We start from the raw sequence: 21,874 nt of genomic DNA on the forward strand, positions 1-21,874 counted from the left end.
CAACTTTTTACCCTGACGTCACAACAGGGTATGAGCTTCTCATCACGTGCTCGCACAAGGTATCGTGACGTTTCCAAGGCTGCTCCGCAGCGTGGCTCCGTTGGTGACGCACAAGCGGCCATTTTGGAAGTTTTTTATCTGACGTCATCAAAATTAGCCAGACTGCTGTGTGAAGTCACCAGAATTAGTACTGTAGCCTGACGTCAAGCTTGTGTAGAAGTCGGTAGGGTGCACCACGGGGAAATTGACTAATATCAAAATAAAAAGTATTTCAGCGTTTGTTGAGCTCCACACTTGCTCAGAGCAGTGTCTGTATACAGAAGATTTGTATGGCAGAGTAAACTCGCCTTCTAAAAGTGGTGTCAGTACCACTTAAAGGCGCATTCACAATTGAGAAGCGAGGAAACGCCAAACTTGCGCGGAACATGCCGCACAGTCACAGTGCAAGCTAGAAGAGCGTTCTTTCTAGAGCCCGTTCAAAGAATGTTTTGGGGCAAATAATACAAGTACACATGCATGGTATCCACTACGCCATAAATCGTAACTTTTGTGAAGTACGGAAGCACCCACTATGTCATTCTTTTTCTTTCTGCGGATAAGCGATGTAGTCGCTACACAACTAAGGCTTTATGTGAACTTTGTTGATGCTGTGGCTCAGGTTTATTGTGACTGTATTGTTGAAGATACAAGTTTGGGCCAAATATGGCACACCCTCGAGATGGGCGAACGATCTTGCTGCCATGGTTAAAAAACAAAATATCGCTAATTGTGGTCTTTTTAGCGTGGAGTATAGAATAAAGCAAAGCAATTGTTTCGTGTGTCCGGGCATATTTGAACATTTCACTTTGTGCATCTGACTTCAGACATCTATGTGCTTACACGTTTGCCTGTTCGCATCGTGCCGCCTCGCTATATTTTCCCGCCCGAATTAGTTGGGAGCGTCAGTTGCCGAGGAAATCGAGAAAGGTAAATATCGACTCGAATTGGTGGACCTCAGGTAATTTTTTTCGTGTACTTATGCCAATATTGTAACAAACAATTGCCTTGCCAGGTACTGTTGCTGGTACCCAAGACTTTCGTGAAGCATCTCAGAACCTATCTAAATGCCAATATTGTAACAAAAAATTGCCTTGCCAGGTACTGTTGCTGGTACCCAAGACTTTCGTGAAGCATCTCAGAACCTATCTAAATGCCAATATTGTAACAAAAAATTGCCTTGCCAGGTACTGTTGCTGGTACCCAAGACTTTCGTGAAGCATCTCAGAACCTATCTAAATGCCAATATTGTAACAAAAAATTGCCTTGCCAGGTACTGTTGCTGGCACCCAAGACTTTCGTGAAGCATCTCAAAACCTATCTAAATGCCAATATTGTAACAAAAAATTGCCTTGCCAGGTACTGTTGCTGGTACCCAAGACTTTCGTGAAGCATCTCAAAATCTATCTAAATGCCAATATTGTAACAAAAAAGTGCCTTGCCAGGTAGTGTTGCTGGTACCCAAGACTTCCGGGAAGCATCTCAAACCTATCTAAATCCGGCAAAGCAACCGTGCTGTATTATCTCAGAGGCTGTGCTTTGTTTATATTAGTAATGTGCAGCGCAACATGGATGATAGCATATTGCGCGTTTCCTAACTGAAATGCATACTGCGCCATATATGCAACATACCAATTTCCAGCTGTATACCGCAGTGGGAAAAAGAATTGAGACAAGTAATAACAAGCATAAATTTTTTAAGCCACGTGATCAGCCAAAAGAATTTTTCCATGCTTCTGCAGCGGTAAAACAGTTTGCGAGAAAAAATTACCAATCGCTGCTGTTCGCGTGCCGAACTTGGACGTGCACTGCGAAAGCTATTGTGCGTCTGTTTTTATAATGCTTCAGGGATGACAGCACTTTTGTTATATTAGTGCGCATGACTATAACGATTACTCTGGCAGTGTCACATTCTCAATTGGGTGTATTACGGCCGGAATAAATTATGTTAATTGGTGTGTGCCAAGTATGGGACGCCATGCAATAGAGGGTTAACTGACTCCTTGTCCGTTTGCGCTGCTTTGACAGTACCAAATCGAGCTGCCTAACAGCCCTTTATGCATATATGCCCAATCATGCACGCCTTGTCCGTTTGGTTTGGGTGCCAGACAACACTGGATTAACATTAAATAAAACGGCGGACACAGAAGCGGCAGCATCAATTAAAGGCCTGTCCTGAATGTTCTAAGACACTCTTCAAACGATACTATCACACGATTTGGAGATTCTTGCATTCTAGAGGAACATAGCAAATCTTCTGTCGTAAACGACACAAATTTTCGGCACATATTTCCGTGTTATAGCACCTGGTGCAGCACAAGACGACTTGAAGTTACATTAATTAAACTGCGATGCAGAATACCCCCACAAAATCTTTATTTGGACAGATTTGATTTCGTTCTTCCCCTCAGTGTCGGTATTGTAATCAAGCAGAAACCCCACGTCACTTCTTCACTCTATGTCACAGACAACAAAGGTTTCTGAAGCCTCCTATTCGAAAACTTCGGGCTCAGCGTTCTGTATCGGTGTCGCTCTCCATGTGGGCGCCGGCAATGGGTTACTGCAACAGGAGCATATATGATGCCATATTTAATTTTATAAGCGAATTAAAGTGACCGCCATGTTAAAAAATATTTTAATATTATTAGTCTGTTCTTTTACGTATTTCTTTACTGGCTAGGATTATAATTTTTTTTTTAATTCGCGACAGATTAGTTCAGGGAGATTTAACTATTTTCTTTTGAACATTCAGTAAAGAAAGAAAGTCGTCACTAATATTTGCGCTTGCCTACGAGTCATCGTTCTAGTATTTTTCTTTTTATCCCACACATTCTACTGCCGCGCGATTCATGGCCGATCCCCTCGGTGGTTTGAGCCATTTTTATACTATTTTCCTTAATTGAGCTAATGCTCAATGCTGTATTTCTAAACAATTTTAGAATGTAAACAATTATATTTTTTAACAAGGCACCGCCCGTTTCATGACCGATCCCCAGCGGTGGGTTGCGCGAGTTTACAAGGATCAACCAACCAACCGTTCCTCTACGACCCAAGTAAGCAACGGGCGATGCACGTTCGAATAGGGGCTACCCCGTTGGGCGTTGCCCGCAGAATGCTCTAAAAACACTTTGATGTTGCGTAATCGTGGAAGAGCCTAGTCAATGCGTGATTTTAATGAAATCAAACAGTTAACGAGCAAAACAGGTTGCTCTTACATTTTCGTATGTACACAAGGTATACAGATCAATTTTCGTCTTTTACAAATAGGAGCAATGTGTAAAAAGATTTCTACTAAGTATGTACCATATCTATGTCAAAGTTTAATCTACAACTTGTGTAATTTACCTTTTTCTTAGCTTTTATAACATTTCATGTAACCATAATCTAAATAAACGAATCGATAATGAAGCTAAGCAAGGTAGAGGGGCCATTGTTTGTAGGTTTTTTTTAACCGTAGTATAGTACTTATGACGTAAATGCAACGGAATTAAAGTGCATAGAAAATCAACTTGCCGCAGGTATGGACCGAGTCCACAACTTTAACATAACGCGTCCGATGCTCTACTGAAGGTTGTAGGCTGGCCCAACCTGCGGCGACTTGATCATTCATCAACTTCAGTTCTTTTTCACTTATGTCACAATTACTGTACTTCAGTTAAAAAGCTACAAATAATGTCCCCTACACAGTAAAACCTCGGTGATACGAATCTCAAGGGGTTACCAAAAATATTCGTATCATCCGAAATTCGTATCACCAGAAAACATGGAAAATTAGTATGCGACAAAAGAAAGTTGGCATACATTTTGATTCAGTGTTTCTCAGGGCCGCAGCGACGTCATGAACAGCTCTGAAAGATTGCCAGTAAAGTTTTTAGACGTCAACGATCATACTTGTGCTCGTAGATATACTGTGCATGCGCGCGAGTGTAATTAATGAACCACATGTGTTGTGCCCCGTGACCGCCAGCTGGTCCTTCCTAATCTTACTACGCTTTTCTGCATGACACCATAGTACTGCGGCGAAAGTGTATTAAGAAGCGCTTTGCACACGATAGATAGAGGCCAAGCTCCCTCGCGAAGACCATCCGCTTTGTCCCTTGGGGTCTTCGTACCTGCTCGCCATAGCGTAAGTTCGTATCAAACTTCGCGGGGTGCAAATCGGCTCGCAACAACCGTGCTCCAATACATTGCAGGCTAATGGGCCTTGGCCGGGACCACAGAAAAATTCGTATCACGCCGAAATTCGTACGAGCCGTGATCGTATCACCGAGGTTTTACTGTAGTTTCCTTAGCTTCGTTATCTGCTGGCTTCGTTACGTTGTGTCTAACAAAGAAACGAGCCATCGATCAATCTCTGATGTTTAGTTAATTCACGTAACCATATATGGCGAGGTATTAATGAGAATTAACAGATAATAGCGCCAAGAAAAGTATAGGAGATGTTATCTGTAATAATTGGGATTAAATGTGAAGGAAGCAAAGTGGAGGTAAAGATAACTTGTCGCCGGCAGTGACTCAACCAGCGACCTTCGAATAACGCGTCCGATGCTCCACCACTGAGCTACGGCGGCGGTCATCCCCCCCCCTTCAATTTTTATAGGGTATATATAGCTCATTGGTAGAGCATCGGACGCATTATTCGAAGGTCGCAGGTTCGGTCCCTCCGGCGGCAAGTTGTCTTTTCGTCCACTTTACTTCCTTACATTTATATCCCAATTATTACAAATAACATCTCCTATACTTTCCTTGGGGTCATTCCACGCTAAACGTCCCAGACATTGCGCTCGACCCTCTCCAATTGTATTGTAAAAAATTGTGGACGTTCATATCAGTGCACTATTTGCCCTCGGAAAGTATTTTTTGGAAAAAAAAATTTTCTTGTCTGTTACAGTGATTTGAATTTTGCCGTAGTGGGTGAAACATAGGTTGCTAAAAAATACTCTAAAAAATACAATACTTTACGGAGCGCCCTAAATATCTGCTGTTTACTTGAAAAGGAATGGCACTATCTCATTATCACCCATTGACGACCGCTACTTTGTCTCACGATGTGCTTTGTGGTGAAGCAAGGCTGCAGTTCTGCGCCCATTTTGATTATTTTTTAAAAATTCTACGAATATTACAGACAGAATAGGACTATATCACATGGCTGGATAGTTGGCAGTACGCGCGTCAAAAATGTATTGAAGTCGATGACCGAGTAGGTTCGAAGTGGACGGGGCGTAAACATTGAAAAAATGTGTGAAATGCTCCACATTCAGGCACATGTAGAGTGGTGATGCAGTCCAAGTAAAAATGCACGCTTGGTCTCGTTGGGAAGAGTAAGCAAAGGAGATTTATTTGTGAAAGTTTAATCGGAGTGTTTTTTGTTTTTGGCGAGAAATAAAATTTTATGTTGAGCATTCGCGGCGTGCCTGAGCGCGGGCCCGTAAGTCCGCTTCACTGCGCCACCACTGTTCCTTGGGGCAACGGAAGTATGCAGCGCCCACGCGGGTGGCACGATCGTGTGCTGCTGTGAGTTTTCACGTTGCTGAAAACTTGCAAACAGTGTATATGGCTGGCAGAATGTTTCGGAAGGGCACTACAGGCTGCCGGTTAGTAGTCGGAGCAGAGCACGATTTCATTGCCACGTCACTACATGCACACGTATGACAGGCGCAGAGCTTGGGTTGTGTTTTCGATCTCTGCGGAGGTTGCAGTTCTTACTTCCGTTGCCGACGTATGGTCTTCGCCACTTGAAATGCCTGTGTTGCTGAGTAGGTGGTGAGGCCGGCATTAAGAGTGGTCAGTGATGATGGCACGAAAAGGTGAAACGTGCGCGTACCTTTGAGGGAGATTGTAGACTGAAACCTTGCTGAGAGCTCCACTTCCTGTCACGCTGCATGCGATGCTTTCATCTTAGTAATCGCCTTGCGATTACTAAGCGAAGGCGATAAACATTTAAAAGGACGAAGCCGCCTTAAGGCTTCGTCCTTTTGTATATTTATCGCTTTCGGTTTCCGTTGTACAGGCTCTCCGTCTAAAATATGACACGATAGCAGTATACTCACCATTCGCAATGTTTATCTTACGCGCTGCCAAGGGATGCGGCCGAAAGACGAACCTTCGAGTGCCGCGTGCTCGCTCGGCGACGCGATCACTGGAGCAAAGTTCACCTCTGTCGAAGATCCGAGCGCAAGAATACGTAGCACCATTCGGCTCTGAGGCACGAATGGCGCGAGTCACGTTCAAGCGAGCTGCCCATAAAAAAAAGAATTATAAGTGTATTCCCGGTGCCTGTTAGCCACGTTTATTGTATAATAATATATTTTAAACGAACCATCACTCGTTTTCCCTGACACATCGTCGGCGGCACTGCGGAAAGCCGAAGAATGCGTGTCGAAACGTGAAAACTCACAGCAGCACACGATCGTGCCACCCGCGTGGGCGCTGCATACTTCCGTTGCCCCAAGGAACAGTGGTGGCGCAGTGAAGCGGACTTACGGGCCCGCGCTCAGGCACGCCGCGAATGCTCAACATAAAATTTTGTTTATCGCCAAAAACAAAAAAACACTCCGATTAAACTTTCACAAATAAATCACCTTTGCTTACTCTTCCCAACGAGACCAAGCGTGCATTTTTACTTGGACTGCATCACCACTCTACATGTGCCTGAATGTGGAGCATTTCACACATTTTTTCAATGTTTACGCCCCGTCCACTTCGAACCTACTCGGTCAGCGACTTTAATACTTTTTTGACGCGCTTACTGCCAACTATCCAGCCATGTGATATAGTCCTATTTTGTCTGTAATATTCGTAGAATTTTTAAAAAATAATCAAAATGGGCGCAGAACTGCAGCCTTGCTTCACCACAAAGCACATCGTGAGACAAAGTAGCGGTCGTCAATGGGTGATAATAAGATAGTGCCATTCCTTTTCAAGTAAACAGCAGATATTTAGGGCGCTCCGTAAAGTATTGTATTTTTTAGAGTATTTTTTAGCAACCTATGTTTCACCCACTACGGCAAAATTCAAATCACTGTGACAGACAGACAGACAGACAGAGGAACTTTATTGTGTCCTGGGACGAGGGTTCCTAAAAACCCGCGGAGGGCATCGCCCACGAAGGGGTCGGGAGCCAAAGGTTCCCGATCGCTTCACAGGCTCCCTGGACCGCCCGGAGTTGATTCGCAAGATCCGGACTTGCGATGCATTTTAAGAATTCTGTCTTGTTGACGTGATGCTTTCTTGTGCAAACGCGCAAGCGGGGGCACCGCCACATTAAATGAGAAAAAGTTGCTAGCTGATCGCAAGCTGAGCACTTTGGCGAAATGTCTGTATACACGGCCATAGTGGCCGGCGACGGGAACGTTCTAGTCTGGAGGAGTCGGAGGGCGATCTCCTGGTTCCGAGTTAGCTCTCTGTGCGGATCTGGAAAGGATTTCCTGCCTAGCCTATAGTGTGAAGTGACCTCGTGAAAGGTGGTCAACGGGTCTCCGTCGGCGCCATCGCCACCCCCCTCCCCCGCAGCCTGCGGGGGGCTCGTTTGCCCGGGGCGGAGAATGAGTCCTCGCGCCCGAGCGTGAGCCACTTCGTTGGGGTTGGCGATGCCGTCGACGGAGGCGCCCATGTGGGCGGGAAACCACGTCAACTCATGAGGGAATATTGTAGATTTAGTTAAAATGCTGTGAGCAGCCAAGGAGATTTGATTGGCGTCGAACGACCTGACGGCCGTCATGGAATCGGAAAAGACGGGGCATGGATCTTTAGTTGTTAGTGCCAGAGAGATGGCGACCTGTTCGGCCACTCCTATGGACCTGGTCCTTACCGAGGCGGCACTCACAGTGCGGCCGCTCATGTCTACCACGGCGGCCACGAAGCTATTCGGTCCCGAGCGAGATGCATCGACGAAGAGAGCGTTTTCTCTTCTGCTGTTTAACTGAGAGAGGAAGGCTTTAGCCCGCGCTCTCCTTCTACCGTGATTATATATCGGATGCATATTTCGGGGAAGTGGGTGAACCATGATCGCCGACCTTACGGTGTCTGGAAGTGGAACTGCTCTCTCCTTAGTCAGGGGAGAGGTGATTCCTACTCTGGCTAGAATCGCTTTACCCGCTCCAGTGCACGAAAGCCTGGAAATCTGAGCAGTGCGCTGCGCTTCTATTAATTCGTCGAGTTTATTGTGTACGCCCAAAGCCTCGAGTCTTGTGGTACTCGTTCTAGAAGGGAGCCCTAAAACCTTTTTGATAGTCTGTCTAATAAGGACTGCTAGTTTAGCCTTTTCGGAAGCGCTCCAGGCGTGCATGGAGGCGACGTAATTGATATGACTTAAAAGGAACGCATGGAAGAGCCGGAGGAGGTTGTCCTCTTTGATGCCTCCTCTTCTACCTGAGATCCTTTGAATAGGCCGAACGGTGGCAGCGGTGTGCTGCTTCAACTTGTGTATCGTGGCTGCATTCCTGCCGTTCTCCGAGATGAGCATGCCTAGCACGCGTATGGTGTCTTTGCGGGGGATTACCGCGCCGTTCTTTGTGACCAAGTGTATGTCGATCTCCGCGGTGGGTACCCAACCTTGGGGTCGTCGCCCCATGCGGATTGGTTGGTAGACTAGGAGCTCGGACTTGCTGTCAGATAGGACGAGTTTCATACGAGAAAGGTGTTTCTCGACCGTATGTACGGCTTCTTGGAGCGTAGTCTCGGTGTGACCCACCGAGCCACACCAAATGGTAATGTCATCGGCATAGATGGCGGAGCCGATGTCGCTGTTGTTATCTAGCTCTCTAGCGAGAGCCGTCATACCGATGTTAAATAAGGGGTGAAATCACTGCCCCTTGCGGGGTGCCCGTGTTGCCTAGATGGAACTTGGCTGATTCTATCTCCCCTAACCTGATGGTAGCGGTTCTGTCTGACAGGAACTGCCTAACGAACTCGAAGAAACGCCTTCCGAGACCAAGCTCAGAGATTGCTTCGAGGATGTGGTCATGAAGTATAGTATCGAACGCCTTTTTGAGATCCAGAGCCAAAATGACTCTGGGATCTCTAGTAGAGGCATCGATGACCTGCGATTTGATGAGAAGCATGGCGTCTTGTGTCGATAAGTGTGGGCGAAAGCCCACCATGTTGGGTGGAAAGAGTTCGTTGCGCTCTATGTGCTTAGAGACCCTATCGTTTATGACATGTTCGAAAATTTTGCTGACACACGAAGTGAGTGAAATCGGTCTAAGATTTTCTGTAGTGCACTTCTTACCGGGTTTGGGTATCAGTATGACGGTGGCATGTTTCCATTCTTGTGGATACGATCCATTCTTCCAATGTTTGTTAAATAGATCGGTCAGGAAAGTGACCGAGTCATCGTCAAGGTTCCTGAGCATACGGTTCGTGATGCGGTCAGCACCCGGAGCCGAGGTGCTGTTGAGTTTGTGAAGTGCAGACCTTACTTCCCATTCCGCTATGTCTCCGTCCAACTCGTCGGAATCGCTTCCGGTGTAGCCGGGCGGCGGTGTAGACGAGGTGGTGTCCAGTGGCAGATGAATTCTGGCGAGATCTGTCATGATAGAATCTTTGCTACGAAGAGTAAGAGCTCGGTGAACAAGTATCTCGATTGCCGATCTCTGGGCGGCGCGAGTATCGGTGGGTTTCAGAAGGTGTTTGAGCAAGTTCCACTTGCCGCCCACCCTCATCTGCCCGTCCACTTTGTCGCACATTTCGACCCAGTGTTTCTGTTCTAACACTTTAGAGTACGAGGCAATTTCTGCATTGATCTTGGCGATTCGTTTCCTTAGTGACCTGTTAAGTTTGTTCTTTAGCCACCGTTCTTTGAGAGCCTTTTTAGCTTCAAAAAGGTGCGCTAAGTGGCTGTCTATGGTTGGGAAGAAGTCATCTTCCAACTCTATCTCCTTAGTGGAGGCAGCGACGTCACTGAAGAGGGTTTCTGTCCAATCTTCATAGTCTTTAGGAGGGCCTTTGTCCCTCCTGCTGGATCTGAAGAGATCCCAATCAATGATACGCTGAATTTTGATGGTTTTGCATTGAGCATGCAGTGTCGTTTCTATGATGAAGTGATCAGACCCCAGATCTTCACCCATGTTGCGCCATGACGACTTGCCGCCATAGGCGACCAGAGAGAGATCTGGGGTCGAGGGTCGCGTTACCGAGTTGCCTAAACGAGTGGGAAAACCGCAGTCCGTGAGCAGCATGAGATTGAAGTCCTGTATGGCTTTGCATATGGAGGTCCCTTTCGGTGAGTCTCTAACATAGCCCCATGTGGAGTGAGGCGCGTTAAAGTCACCGGCTACTATGAGTGGTATGCCGGAATCGGTAGCCATCTTTACTGCTTTACCGATAAGACCATAGAAGCGCTCGTCTCGCCGCCTTGGTGAACTGTATACGTTGAGGATAAGTACTCCCCTGCGCATGTTCTTTCCTGGTAAGAGTTCAATACAGACATATTCGGCATGCGAGCGCTTATCTATGTCTCCGTGATCAATGACTGTGAAGCCCCTTTTGACTAGAGTAACAACGCCTCTGCCACCGTTCTGTACGCGTTCAAAAGACTCGTAACCACTAAACGTAGTACCGGGCGTGATCGTTTCTTGTAGTAAAATTACCTGTGGCTTTGAATCACACGATAGAATATATTGAGCTAACACTGCCTTTTTCTTTTTGAATCCGCAGCAGTTCCACTGCCAGACACGAATACTTTCCGAGGGCAAATAGTGCACTGATATGAACGTCCACGATTTTTTACAATACAATTGGAGAGGGTCGAGCGCAATGTCTGGGACGTTTGGCGTGGAATGACCCCTTGGCGTTATTGTCTGTTGGTTCTCATTAATATTGTGTCTAACAAAGGAAAACGAGCCCTTAAAAGCCATCTTCTTTCTTTAATATGTGGCGAGTGTCGCAGAGAGGATGTCAGTACTGGTTGGTTAGGCGAAAAGCGTGAGCACCATCGGCCAACAATTAAAAACAAATAGCGTACCAAGGACTTACACTATACATAAAATACGGAAGAATTCACTAACTACTCGGCCGATCCCCTCCAATGGGTATGTGCTATGAGCAGAGGATAACAACAACAACGACGGCCAGTCTCCTTAGTGGGTACCTGCCACATCTGAAGCAAATCGACCACACGAGCCTACGCCTAGCACGAGCCGAGCGTGCCCTGCTGCGACCAACGGCCATTCCTTTCCTGGACTTCGCATCAGAGCGGCTGCCCTTCCTCGCACGCTTCTTCCGCAACTGTCCGATTCCGTTGACGAGCCTTTGTCGAGTGTGCCCAGCGAACAAGGCGAGTACTCGGTAGAGGCGCAACGTCCACATATGACCGGGGCGCAACTTCTTTTCGTTCAAGGGTTCTTAGGTGGGCTAGTTAATTTATGAACGTTGTGGCAGAACAGCACAGAATACGGGACGATGAGCACACAGGACACATCGCTGTGTCCTGTGGGCCCATCGTCCAGTTTGCTGCGCTGTTCTGCCTCAACTGTTTTTGCCAGTTCTTTAGACTAGTGGTACAGAAAGAACGAGATACATTGCACATAGGAGGAATTGGGCCTTATGCACAAACACTGTCTTTCCTCAACCTCACTGTGGTGCGTATGGCTTGAGCCGACCACTGTGACGAAGGCAGTGCGATGTTCGACTGCTCGGTCCACGTGCTGCGAGCCGAGACGGACGTCAAGTATTATTTTTCTTAGCTCTAAATTAATACAACCAAAAAAACACTGCGCACGCATGTTGAGCCCATGGTTTTATTCTATATATGTAGAAATGGAGCATGCCTGGCTGCGGAATAATTAAATATTTAACTACACGCAAGTTATGGTTAAGTGCAAAACTTTCACAAAGCAACATATTACCCCGTTTTCTTTCTTGGAATGGAATATCGAGTGTCTTCAGAATTATACTGTGCGAGTTGGACACACTACCAAACATTCGATCATAATTCGCACCTGAAGAGATTGTAATAAGCGGATTTCGTGGTCTTTTTTATCACGGAATGGTTCTTAGAATTTTCAAGTCGCTTGTCGCGCTTCATGGGCTTATTCGCGTTTTTTTTTTTTGTTTTCTGAAAATAGAAGCCACTTACATCTCGTCATGTTCTCTGTTAGCGCGCTTGTGTATGTCTGGAGTAGTTAACCATTTAAAGGAGTCATTGTTGTTATAACCTCGAATTAACGAACTTTGCCACCATTCCCGACTTCACGAAGGATTTCCTGAAATAACTCAATAAAAAAGCGGCGATTTCCTTCTAAATTTTGACGGAGACGGGTTTTCCTTCAAGTGTGCGCTCTTACGCCCCCGCTTTGAAACGTCTAGGCGCCCTACTCACTGCCCTAGTTTTAGTTTGATGAGGCTGTACGTCGCACCCACGCACTGAACAACGGACTCGGCAGTCGGTAGCGCTGTTAAGCACCGGATGGTGTTACGGGCACCAGTGGTTGCTTTCGTTATTTCATCGTTTAATCGACAGATTGCACGTATCGCCTCCTTCCAATTTTCTTGCTCGGCCTGCTCGCACAATCACTGAATTCGTTCTCCGCGTCTTCGCATATACGTATCCTGTTATAGCTTCACGTGGCCGTCTACCTGCCCTGCATCAGCCGAACATGCGAGGGTCCCTCAGAAGAACCTCGCGGACTTCTCACACGGGCAGGCGTGGAATGGCAACCAGTACAATGTCGTAGTAGCTATTGAATGTCGCAACGTTACAATTTTAAATTTCGAAGAGCCGAAAAATTGCTTTCTTGATATTACGAAGTGCCCGATTAAACCAAATGATTCCAGCGTGGTCATCAATTCGTTAAATATGGTTTCAACGATATCTAGAAAACTAAAAACGTACTTTCGCTCGTTGTTGCGCACATTTTCACTGTGCAGTATAGTTAAAGTGGTACTGACACAAAATTTCGCGGCTGAGATAGCCTGCAGGATCGATTGCCTTGAACATGCGTATATCATCCACCAAATATGAGCAACAAATACAGCCTAGAAGGTAATTTAGATGAATATTGAAGTTGGCGTGCCCGATCCTGCGCTATACGCTGTACCTCGCGACATTAACATCATACAAAGTGACCTGAAGGGGATCCGAGACTTCCACGACATCAGCACTGCGGCCGAGCTCCGAGATTCCCAGCTAAATCATGACGTCAAAGTCGCCATTGCGCTTTTGCCTCACTTGCATCAGCCGGATACTATTCGGCAGCTGCTCGCAAGTCCACGACCGCGGCGACCGTGTTGATGCTTCAAGAAAGGCTTTGCCACTAGGTGACGATAATGACGATGACGGCATCGACGTTGCGCTGCACATGCCGCATGCGAAAGAACGCGAGCAGACGATGCAGACAGCGAAAAATTTTGTCACAGTTCTTTGTGCTATTTCACACGCTAGATGGCGTTAGTTGCACACGACGTTAGTTGCACACGACGACAACAATGGAGAGCTGAACACGTCCGCGATAGAAATAAGTAAGAGACGGTTAGAGTATTGGTGGCAGAAAAGTAGAGATAAAGTACAAAAATAAATAATAGGAAAAAATAAGGTCATTCTGCCTTAAGAGGCAGAGAGATGGACCGTGAATTCATATTTTTTTGGTATAATAACAGATTTAATCAATATAGATAACGTATTAGGCCAACATAAAACAACGAAGGTTTTTTTTTCTTCGAGCCTGGTGGCAGACATGTCACCGCCCCGTTATAAAGGGGACGCTCATAGCATCCATCCATCCATCGGGCTTGTCTTTCTCCCAAACTAAAACTGAGACTGGTTGGTAATAAAAAGACTGTAAGTAATTATCTGTCGCGCGCTGCAGCAAGCGATATGCCGTGTTCTGACGAACAGGCCTGTAGCAACATATTCCAGCAAAAGAAAATAAGAAGAACCACACTAAAATTTTGTGTCAGTACCCCGTTAAAGTTACATTTTTTACTTTACAATTTAGTGGCTTTTTATCGTAATTCAAAATATATTCATGGATGAAGAAAAAAACTGTTAAAGGGACTCTCTTCCACGCGAAAATTTTTTTCATGCGGTAAAAATGAGAGGAGTTTGTCTCGTCGGCGGCAACAGCATACTTTTGTCCCTCGAAGAAGGAATTATATCTATTTTGGCTCGGAAATCTATCTATCTATCTATCTATCTATCTATCTATCTATCTATCTATCTATCTATCTATCTATCTATCTATCTATCTATCTATCTATCTATCTATCTATCTATCTATCTATCTATCTATCTATCTATCTATCTATCTATCTATCTATCTATCTATCTATCTATCTATCTATCTATCTATCTATCTATCTATCTATCTATCTATCTATCTATCTATCTATCTATCTATCTATCTATCTATCTATCTATCTATCTATCTATCTATCTATCTATCTATCTAAACTACCACTTTACTTGTATGGGTATGTGTGCAGGCGAACTCTTTCGTATTCCCGGCCTTCATCAAAGCTTCGAGTGAATAAAACCAACTAACCATGGGTAAGCGCCGGTCGCTATGCTTCTATTCGTTTCCGTGGCCTGTTGGTTAATAACGTATTGCTCCGAGTCTAATATTCAATCCTCTTTCTCACCACGCAGCTGAATCCGACGCGAGTAAGTATACGCATGCAACACACAATCCATTACTGCACAGACAGGAAATATCCAGCACCAGTACTCGTTTCCATTATACAACATACTCTATTCATCTTAATAAAAAAACAAATAGGACTATTGGGCCACCCAATACCTTCTAATGGGGCGCGAGAATGATAATTACATGACGCCGAGTGTGCCGCTGTCTCGCATGCCGCTCAGCTCAGCGCCGGCGCACTGGAAAGCCAGTAGATGAGAAATTGCGAAGCGAAGTGCTGCAGGAAAACAACGTACAGGAGGGGGGGGGGGGTGGGACGGAAAGAAACGCGAACAACGAGGCGCGCCGCTTTTATCACGCTCTGACCTTGGTGGCAATAAAAACATTCTAGAATCGTTCTCGATTATACCGTGGATTACTCTCGTAGCTCTGTATTACTATCCAGGCTACAACCGCTCGAAAAAAAAAAAAAAAAAACACGGTTGATCCCTCCATCATAGGAATCGGAATAACACGAAAGTAAAGCGTGCGCTTACAGAAGTAACTGAATGCTTACTGTACATTGATATAAGAGAGTTTGCACAATGTATATTGATGTCTGGCAGCTAATGGCGCCGTTTAACGTGTATGCACCCACTTTGATGATTGGTGGTAGATCTCCATCCCGACGACTAACGCCCATGTTAAATGACTAAAGAAACCCTTGTAGTAGCTGTAGTAGTTAACGGTGAAAGCGTAATCAGTGAACGAGGTGTGATAGACAGAAGAGCGACGCATATTGGACGCATAGCTTGTTCGCCATCCCGCGACATGTTAAAATGCGTAATCAGTGAACGAGGTGTGATAGACAGAAGAGCGACGCATATTGGACGCATAGCTTGTTCGCCATCCCGCGACATGTTAAAATGTGATTGAACACCCACGGCCGCACTAGAGGGAAACGCAAAGCGCGTCGTATCGCCCCGGTAGCACGGCCGTAATTTTTCTCGGGGCGAGCGCGACAACGGGGAACGCGGGGTTAGCCAGGTGAGGCAGGCGCGCGTCGCAGAGCTATTTTAAAGACGATAGTCTTTCTTGGGGAACTTAAACGCAGAAATTTTGGTCTGTCTGTCTTTCTGTCTGTCTTTCTGTTTGTCGGCACGTCCCTCGATTCAGCCACTCGGCCAAAGTTGAACCACTTGCCCAAGGGCCAGCCGTCTTGAACTGGTACGGCTGTTCATACTTGTGAACGTTGTCGATCAAAAAGTAAATATCATGCATATCTGAGGTGCAACATCACTAGGTAAGTATTAGGTGGCGTGTTCCTTTAATAGGAAATACATACATACGTAATTTTAAGGACCCTAGTTTCTTAAGCTGCGCTGAAAATGCATAAGAATGGAAGCTTGAGCGAGTTGGTATGCGTTCATCTTTGTTGAAACAGCGCTCACTAGACGACGACGAAGTAAAAGAAGGCACAGGACAGGCAGCGCCTGTCCTGTGCCTTCTTTTACTTCGTCGTCGTCTAGTGAGCGCTGTTTCAACAAAGCTGAAAATGCGACTGCGCTGAAATTTGCCTTCCTCCGTGCCCTTCGCACGAGCTCATTGTTGTGTTTCGGTTTCGGTTCTGTTGCACTGTACGAATGCCATGGGTTGGTGTTGAAAAACTTTAGTTTTGAGAAGGCCAAGAACGTGAAAAAAATATTTAAAAAATGAAAAAGCAGCGTGGTGGGCGGCCTTCAGGCTGCCGGTTGTGGGCGCCGCTCTGGCGTTCCTGTTTTACCCAGGCGACGTGTAAATAAAAGAGTGTGTGGAGAGTACTCGTTGAGTGTGGACGTTTCTCTGCTTCAGCGCTTCGCGCCAAACCGCGTTTTCGGGCTGGCTGGCGTCCCCGCCAGTCGCGTTGGTCACCGCCGGTCTTCGCCTGCTGCTGCGCCGGGACTACCAGCACGCAACACAGCACTCATGTTTCCCGACGTATTGCCAGATGGCGTCCATATCTCACACAGCGCCTATTCTATCGTCTTTACACGACATTTGCAGCGAAGCACGCAGATACGCGGCCAATTTTTGGTTTGCATTAGCATGATACTGAGCGAGGCCGATGCTTTTACGACGCTTGGGCAAAGGTCGCCATCTCGCGGTGTGTTAAGCCATTGACAAAATTGAACTTCGATTGAAAACGCTCCGAATGGGACGGACGCGTAACGCGTTGCAGGTGCTAGTCCTGGAGGCCACAGCAATGACGAATTACTTTGCCTTACCACTCCCAGAAGTCAGCACCACCCAGCCGACCGGGAGATTGGTAATATAAAAGGCGCGTTCGTAAAGCCTCCAGAGTCTGTGACCGTGGCGCAGTGGATAGCGTGCCCGGCATCTGTTGTTGCGGACCGAGCGGTCGTGGGTTCGATGCCAGTTGACAGTACCTTTTTTTCTTTGCCATCTGTGTATATTTTTTCGACGTCATTTCCGTGACATAAATACGCCACTGAAGTCTTGGTGGACCCCGGCATAAAATACTTTCGTGTTAAAAATGCAAAACAGCAGAGAATGCAGATGCCGCTCTGTTCGCGTTTCGTTCCATCGCCACTGTTCATCATTAAAGCCCTCGACAACGCAAAAGGCAAAGAGAGCGGCTGCCGAGCGAGCGCGCTAGGGTGCCTCGATGTGCTCCTCCGGAACAGGGTGGAGACACTGCTTTTGGGGACGCCATATTGGTTGAAACGTTCGCGTTCGGTGCCAATGCCTGGCATGAAACGATGGAACGCTTTCAACGAAGTTCGTGGTAATTTGGCTCAGTTTATCCTTTTTGGTGGTAGGGCTTGCACATGTAATGTTGGTAACAAATAGATTAAGCACTAATTATTACGCACGAAGCATTTGATGGCGAAATAAAGGCATTTAGAGCGTATATATGGGTCTATGTATCTCACTGCCTGCGTAGGTCCTCGTGCTCTCGCGGCCGATTGATTAAGTTGACTTGATATCAATTGATTTCGATACCAATTCTATAAACACTCGAGGCGCATTTTTGCCGTCACCGTCACATTCCGTGAAAAGACCTAGTCGATAAGATGACCCTGCGCCCATGCTCTATGTGCGAGTGAAAGCACGCGAGAGCTGCCGCCGATCGAGGCACAGAGATGAAATGCGCCGGCCATTTCCGTCATGCGAAGGCGCGTGCAAAGGTGCCAAAGGGGGCGGGAGTGGGCAGGGGGGGCTGCCTTGCTCTGGCAAGCCAAATTTTATTAAACGGGCGTATTCTCGGTCCATCGAGTGCGCGCGATGGAGATCGGCACAGCGCTCATGCGTTAGTACTTACTATGCTCTCAACGCTTACTTCGCGTTGAAACAATAGACAGCCCGAAGGCCGCTTTGCTCGCTGGAGCTGATATGTTCTGTAGTGCGAAGTGTGGGTTTAATAATAATAATAATATCTGGAGTTTAACGTCAAAAAACCACGATATGATTATGAGAGACGCCGTAGTGGAGGGCTCCGAAAATTTTGACCACCTGGGGTTCTTTAACGTGCACCTAAATCTAAGTACACGGGCCTCAAACATTTTCGCCTCTATCCAAATGCAGCCGCCGCAGCCGGGATTCGATCCCGCGACCTTCGGGTCAGCATTCGAGCGCCGTAACCACTAGACGTGTGGGTTTGGCGTCCACGGTGAAAGACGAAGACACGGACAAGCTCGGATATGATGGCCGTAACACGGCGTGCCACACATCGTAACGACAGACCGAGGGGGACAATTTGAATCGTCCCGCCTTCCAGGAGTAACGCTAATAAAAACCACATCATGTCACCCAAGTTCGAATGGCATGGTGGAACGCTTCCACCGTCAACTGAAAGCATCACTACCTGCGCAAGACTCGGCGATTCCATGAACAGAGGCGTGCCTTTGGTTCAACTAGATCTTCGCAACGCTGTGAAACAAGATACACACTGCTCGTCAGCAGAGCTAGCTTTCGGCTGGCGCTTCGTGTACCCGGCGAGTTCCTTGCCTCGGAACGGACATCTGCGGAGGTACACTCTTACGCCGACCGCCTGCGAACTACTGTGGCTACTCTTGTACCATCACCGCTTCTTAATTATCGCAAGACCGTTTGTATGAGCCCATCATTGCTCCATAACTGTCACGCATTCATACGTCGCGACGCTATTCGCACCCCTGCATTACAAGCGCGTCACGACGCTCCTTCAGAGGTCCTCAAGTGCGATCCTAAGTACTTCACACTCATTGTAAACGGACGGGAAAAGGCGATTTCTTTAGACCGTTTGAAGCCAGCTCACGTAGATGCTGACAACGCCATCTCGACACCAACCTCTCGACGGCCACGCCTTCATCGCTAGGGGAGGGGGGGAGGTTGGAGCCACGTGGTTGGCAGTGTGCTTTGCGTCCGCAGTGAAAGAAGAAAAGGCCGACATGCTCGGCCGTAAAATCAGTTTAGTCACCGGGCCAATAAATGCTTGTTTGTTTTGAGCCTTCTGTTCCCACAGTTCAGTTACACCGCGTTTTGCAGACTTACGCCGCATATGACAATATAGGAGTTAGGTTTCCAGTTTGTTACTATTGCATTCATTGATGCGGCCTTACGGTGAAGCTCACATTTTTTATGCGTCTATTCTGGTTGCACGAACTTTCTCGCCTGTTGTCAAGGGCGGCATTGAAGACTAGCTCAGTTTAAAGCATAAATGAGCTATTACCTAACAAAACAAATTGAAACAGAAGCTACGATAAATGCGAACCTCGTTTAATACACGAATTCTGACGTGAACTTTTTCTAACCTTTGTTTTTTTCTCCCTCTTTCAGGTGGGGCGGATTCATGTAAGAAGGAACACTACCACATTTTGTTTGTATCGATATAAAGCATTGCAAAAGGATCGATAAGTGGGCTAGTTGGTACATATCCGTGTATCGAACTGGGAACGCGGGAACAGACAAAGGACGACGATGAACTACACAACACGAGTTGTGTTGTGTTGTGTAGTTCTTGTGTAGTTCGTGTTGTGTTGTGTAGCGCTCCCAGTTTGCTGAACGGATATACAGCCTGCGTGTTGCGGCTTCCCCGCAATTTCGCCGGGAAAATAAGTGTAAATTTGCTTATTTGCCACTCTGCGGCAAGTAGCAAAGGAGGAGAAATAGGCACGAGGATAACGTAGAGGATGGAAAGAGACAAGAACATGTGATCTAAGTTGTCGCCAGCTTTACCGTGGAAACTAATCTGCATGAGATTTATTTTGCAGCGGCCGCCGACTCCAGCGCCGCCAGCACAGCCAGCACAGCCGGTAAGTGTCACAGAGCGCATCTTCCTTGTTAATCAAGAACGTTTGCATAAAGCAAACAGGAGAGCAGATAACTTAGAGCGCCTGAAAAGACGCATAGGTCAACAGTGTGTGGATAACGGGAAACGTCGAATGTACCTAACACGCCCGATAGCCGGTGGGGGAAAAGCCCGCTTTATTGAACGTCAGCCGGTTATATGCACTGAATGCGTGAGTATCAGGTACATCTCTAAACAGTTCATGCGCATATCTTGCGCCACGTGTACGATACAGCGGGAAGCCAGAGTTACGACAGATAATAATAATAATAATAATAATAATAATAATAATAATAATAATAATAATAATAATAATAATAATAATAATAATAATAACATCAAGGATGTTATGTGGCATATTTTCCACGCTAGTTGCGCTATCGAGCAAGTTGAAGAAGCCTTTGAAATTACCCTGGTTCGTTTTTAATGGATGTATATTGCATTTTCAGGTGCTGCTGGCGCCGCGTAAGTCTGAAAATTCACGCGCTGCTCCACGTTTTCGGCATTCTCTTCAAAAAAAGAAAAGAAAAAGGAAAGCTTGAAAGAATTCATAATGGTATTGAGTGAGAACACTAAACAAAAGACGAGTGAGAAGGCAAGGACACAGCGCATTCTTCCAATTAAAATTTGTTCGCGCCAATCGCGCCAGGCGTCAAAACATGCGAATTGTGCAGCGAGTGGGTGTTTCAAATGCCCACCCATTACAAAGCGCTCACACATATTTAGTGCCACCTTTCGTGATCCAAACGGGGCGCCCAGTCTACCCCATGCCTTTGCTGAGTCGAGTCTTAACCGTCACTCTTCAAAATGCAGGCTTATGGTCATGCACGTTTCTGGCGTTATTGGCGGCCGCGGGTCCCCGATGTTGCATCCTAAGAACTGTTTTGCTTTGCGCCTGTACTCCCGGAAAGCCGAGGACCAAAGGCAGGCCGTTTTGTGGAGCCCATCTTCGCTTCATTTTCATTTCTGCATCCATTACGATGGGTTTTTTGGACTCGGCCATAGGAGGGGGAGGGGCAAGAGCGGTGAATCTCACCCCCCCCCCCCCTGAATAGAGAACCTTGCGCTTGTAGGGAAATTCGCTGATTTTTCGAAGGCACTTTCCTGTAGCCGCGTGCTGACGCGACTATGACAAGGCGAATTTCTAGAGTCGCGGCGAAAGCATACTATTACAGACATGAACGCTTGCACGCGAGCTAGATGATATGCGGTTGATACCGTGGCCAATAACTTCAATGAAGTGATAAAACAGTGAAATTATCTTTCGTGCACCCATCAGGAAAAGTGGCCCTGCAACACTTTTTCCAGAATTGTCTCAAAACGCTGCCGATCGGTAGTCGAGGCCCCTGAGAACACGCGAGCCAAACATCATGGCGAATGTAATTACAGTTAATTCCTGTGATTTACAATTATTTCTCAAAGTCAGCAACATAATGTTTCCTTTTCTCTCGACAAATTATATCAGAAAGACGAATGACCGCGCCATAAACACAAAGCCCACGGCCATTTGCTGATTTGAGCCTCGTGAGCCGCATAGTTGCCAGGGCCCGCCGCGCGATGCCGCCACGTGTCCGTGCTCGCGAGGACACTGAAAGAAAGCCGCGTGTTCAAAGAGAAAAAAAGAAAAGGAAGTGCTCAAGGTTATGACGCGCGCCGACGAGCGGTCGTAGCTTCTTGTACCATTGTCATCCCCCCCTTGCGTAGCTTTCAGCGCACTCGCTTTTACGTAAGGAGATAAAAAGCGCATGAGGCTTGCGACAAATTCCTGTAACTCCGCTCGTACTCCAAGGATTCTAAACATTTATGCAGCAGTCGATACGTGAGAAAGTAAAAGAGTCAATGAAGCTATTCGTTGATTACTTGGAAAGGAGTTGCAGGGCCCCTTTAGAAAAATGAAAAATCGTTGAACAAAAAAAATTGTCCGCCATCCCGCCCTGCAAACATGAATTTC

The sequence above is a fragment of the Rhipicephalus sanguineus genome, chromosome 9 (genome assembly GCF_013339695.2).
Source record: "Rhipicephalus sanguineus isolate Rsan-2018 chromosome 9, BIME_Rsan_1.4, whole genome shotgun sequence".
In the NCBI taxonomy this organism is placed as follows: domain Eukaryota; kingdom Metazoa; phylum Arthropoda; class Arachnida; order Ixodida; family Ixodidae; genus Rhipicephalus; species Rhipicephalus sanguineus.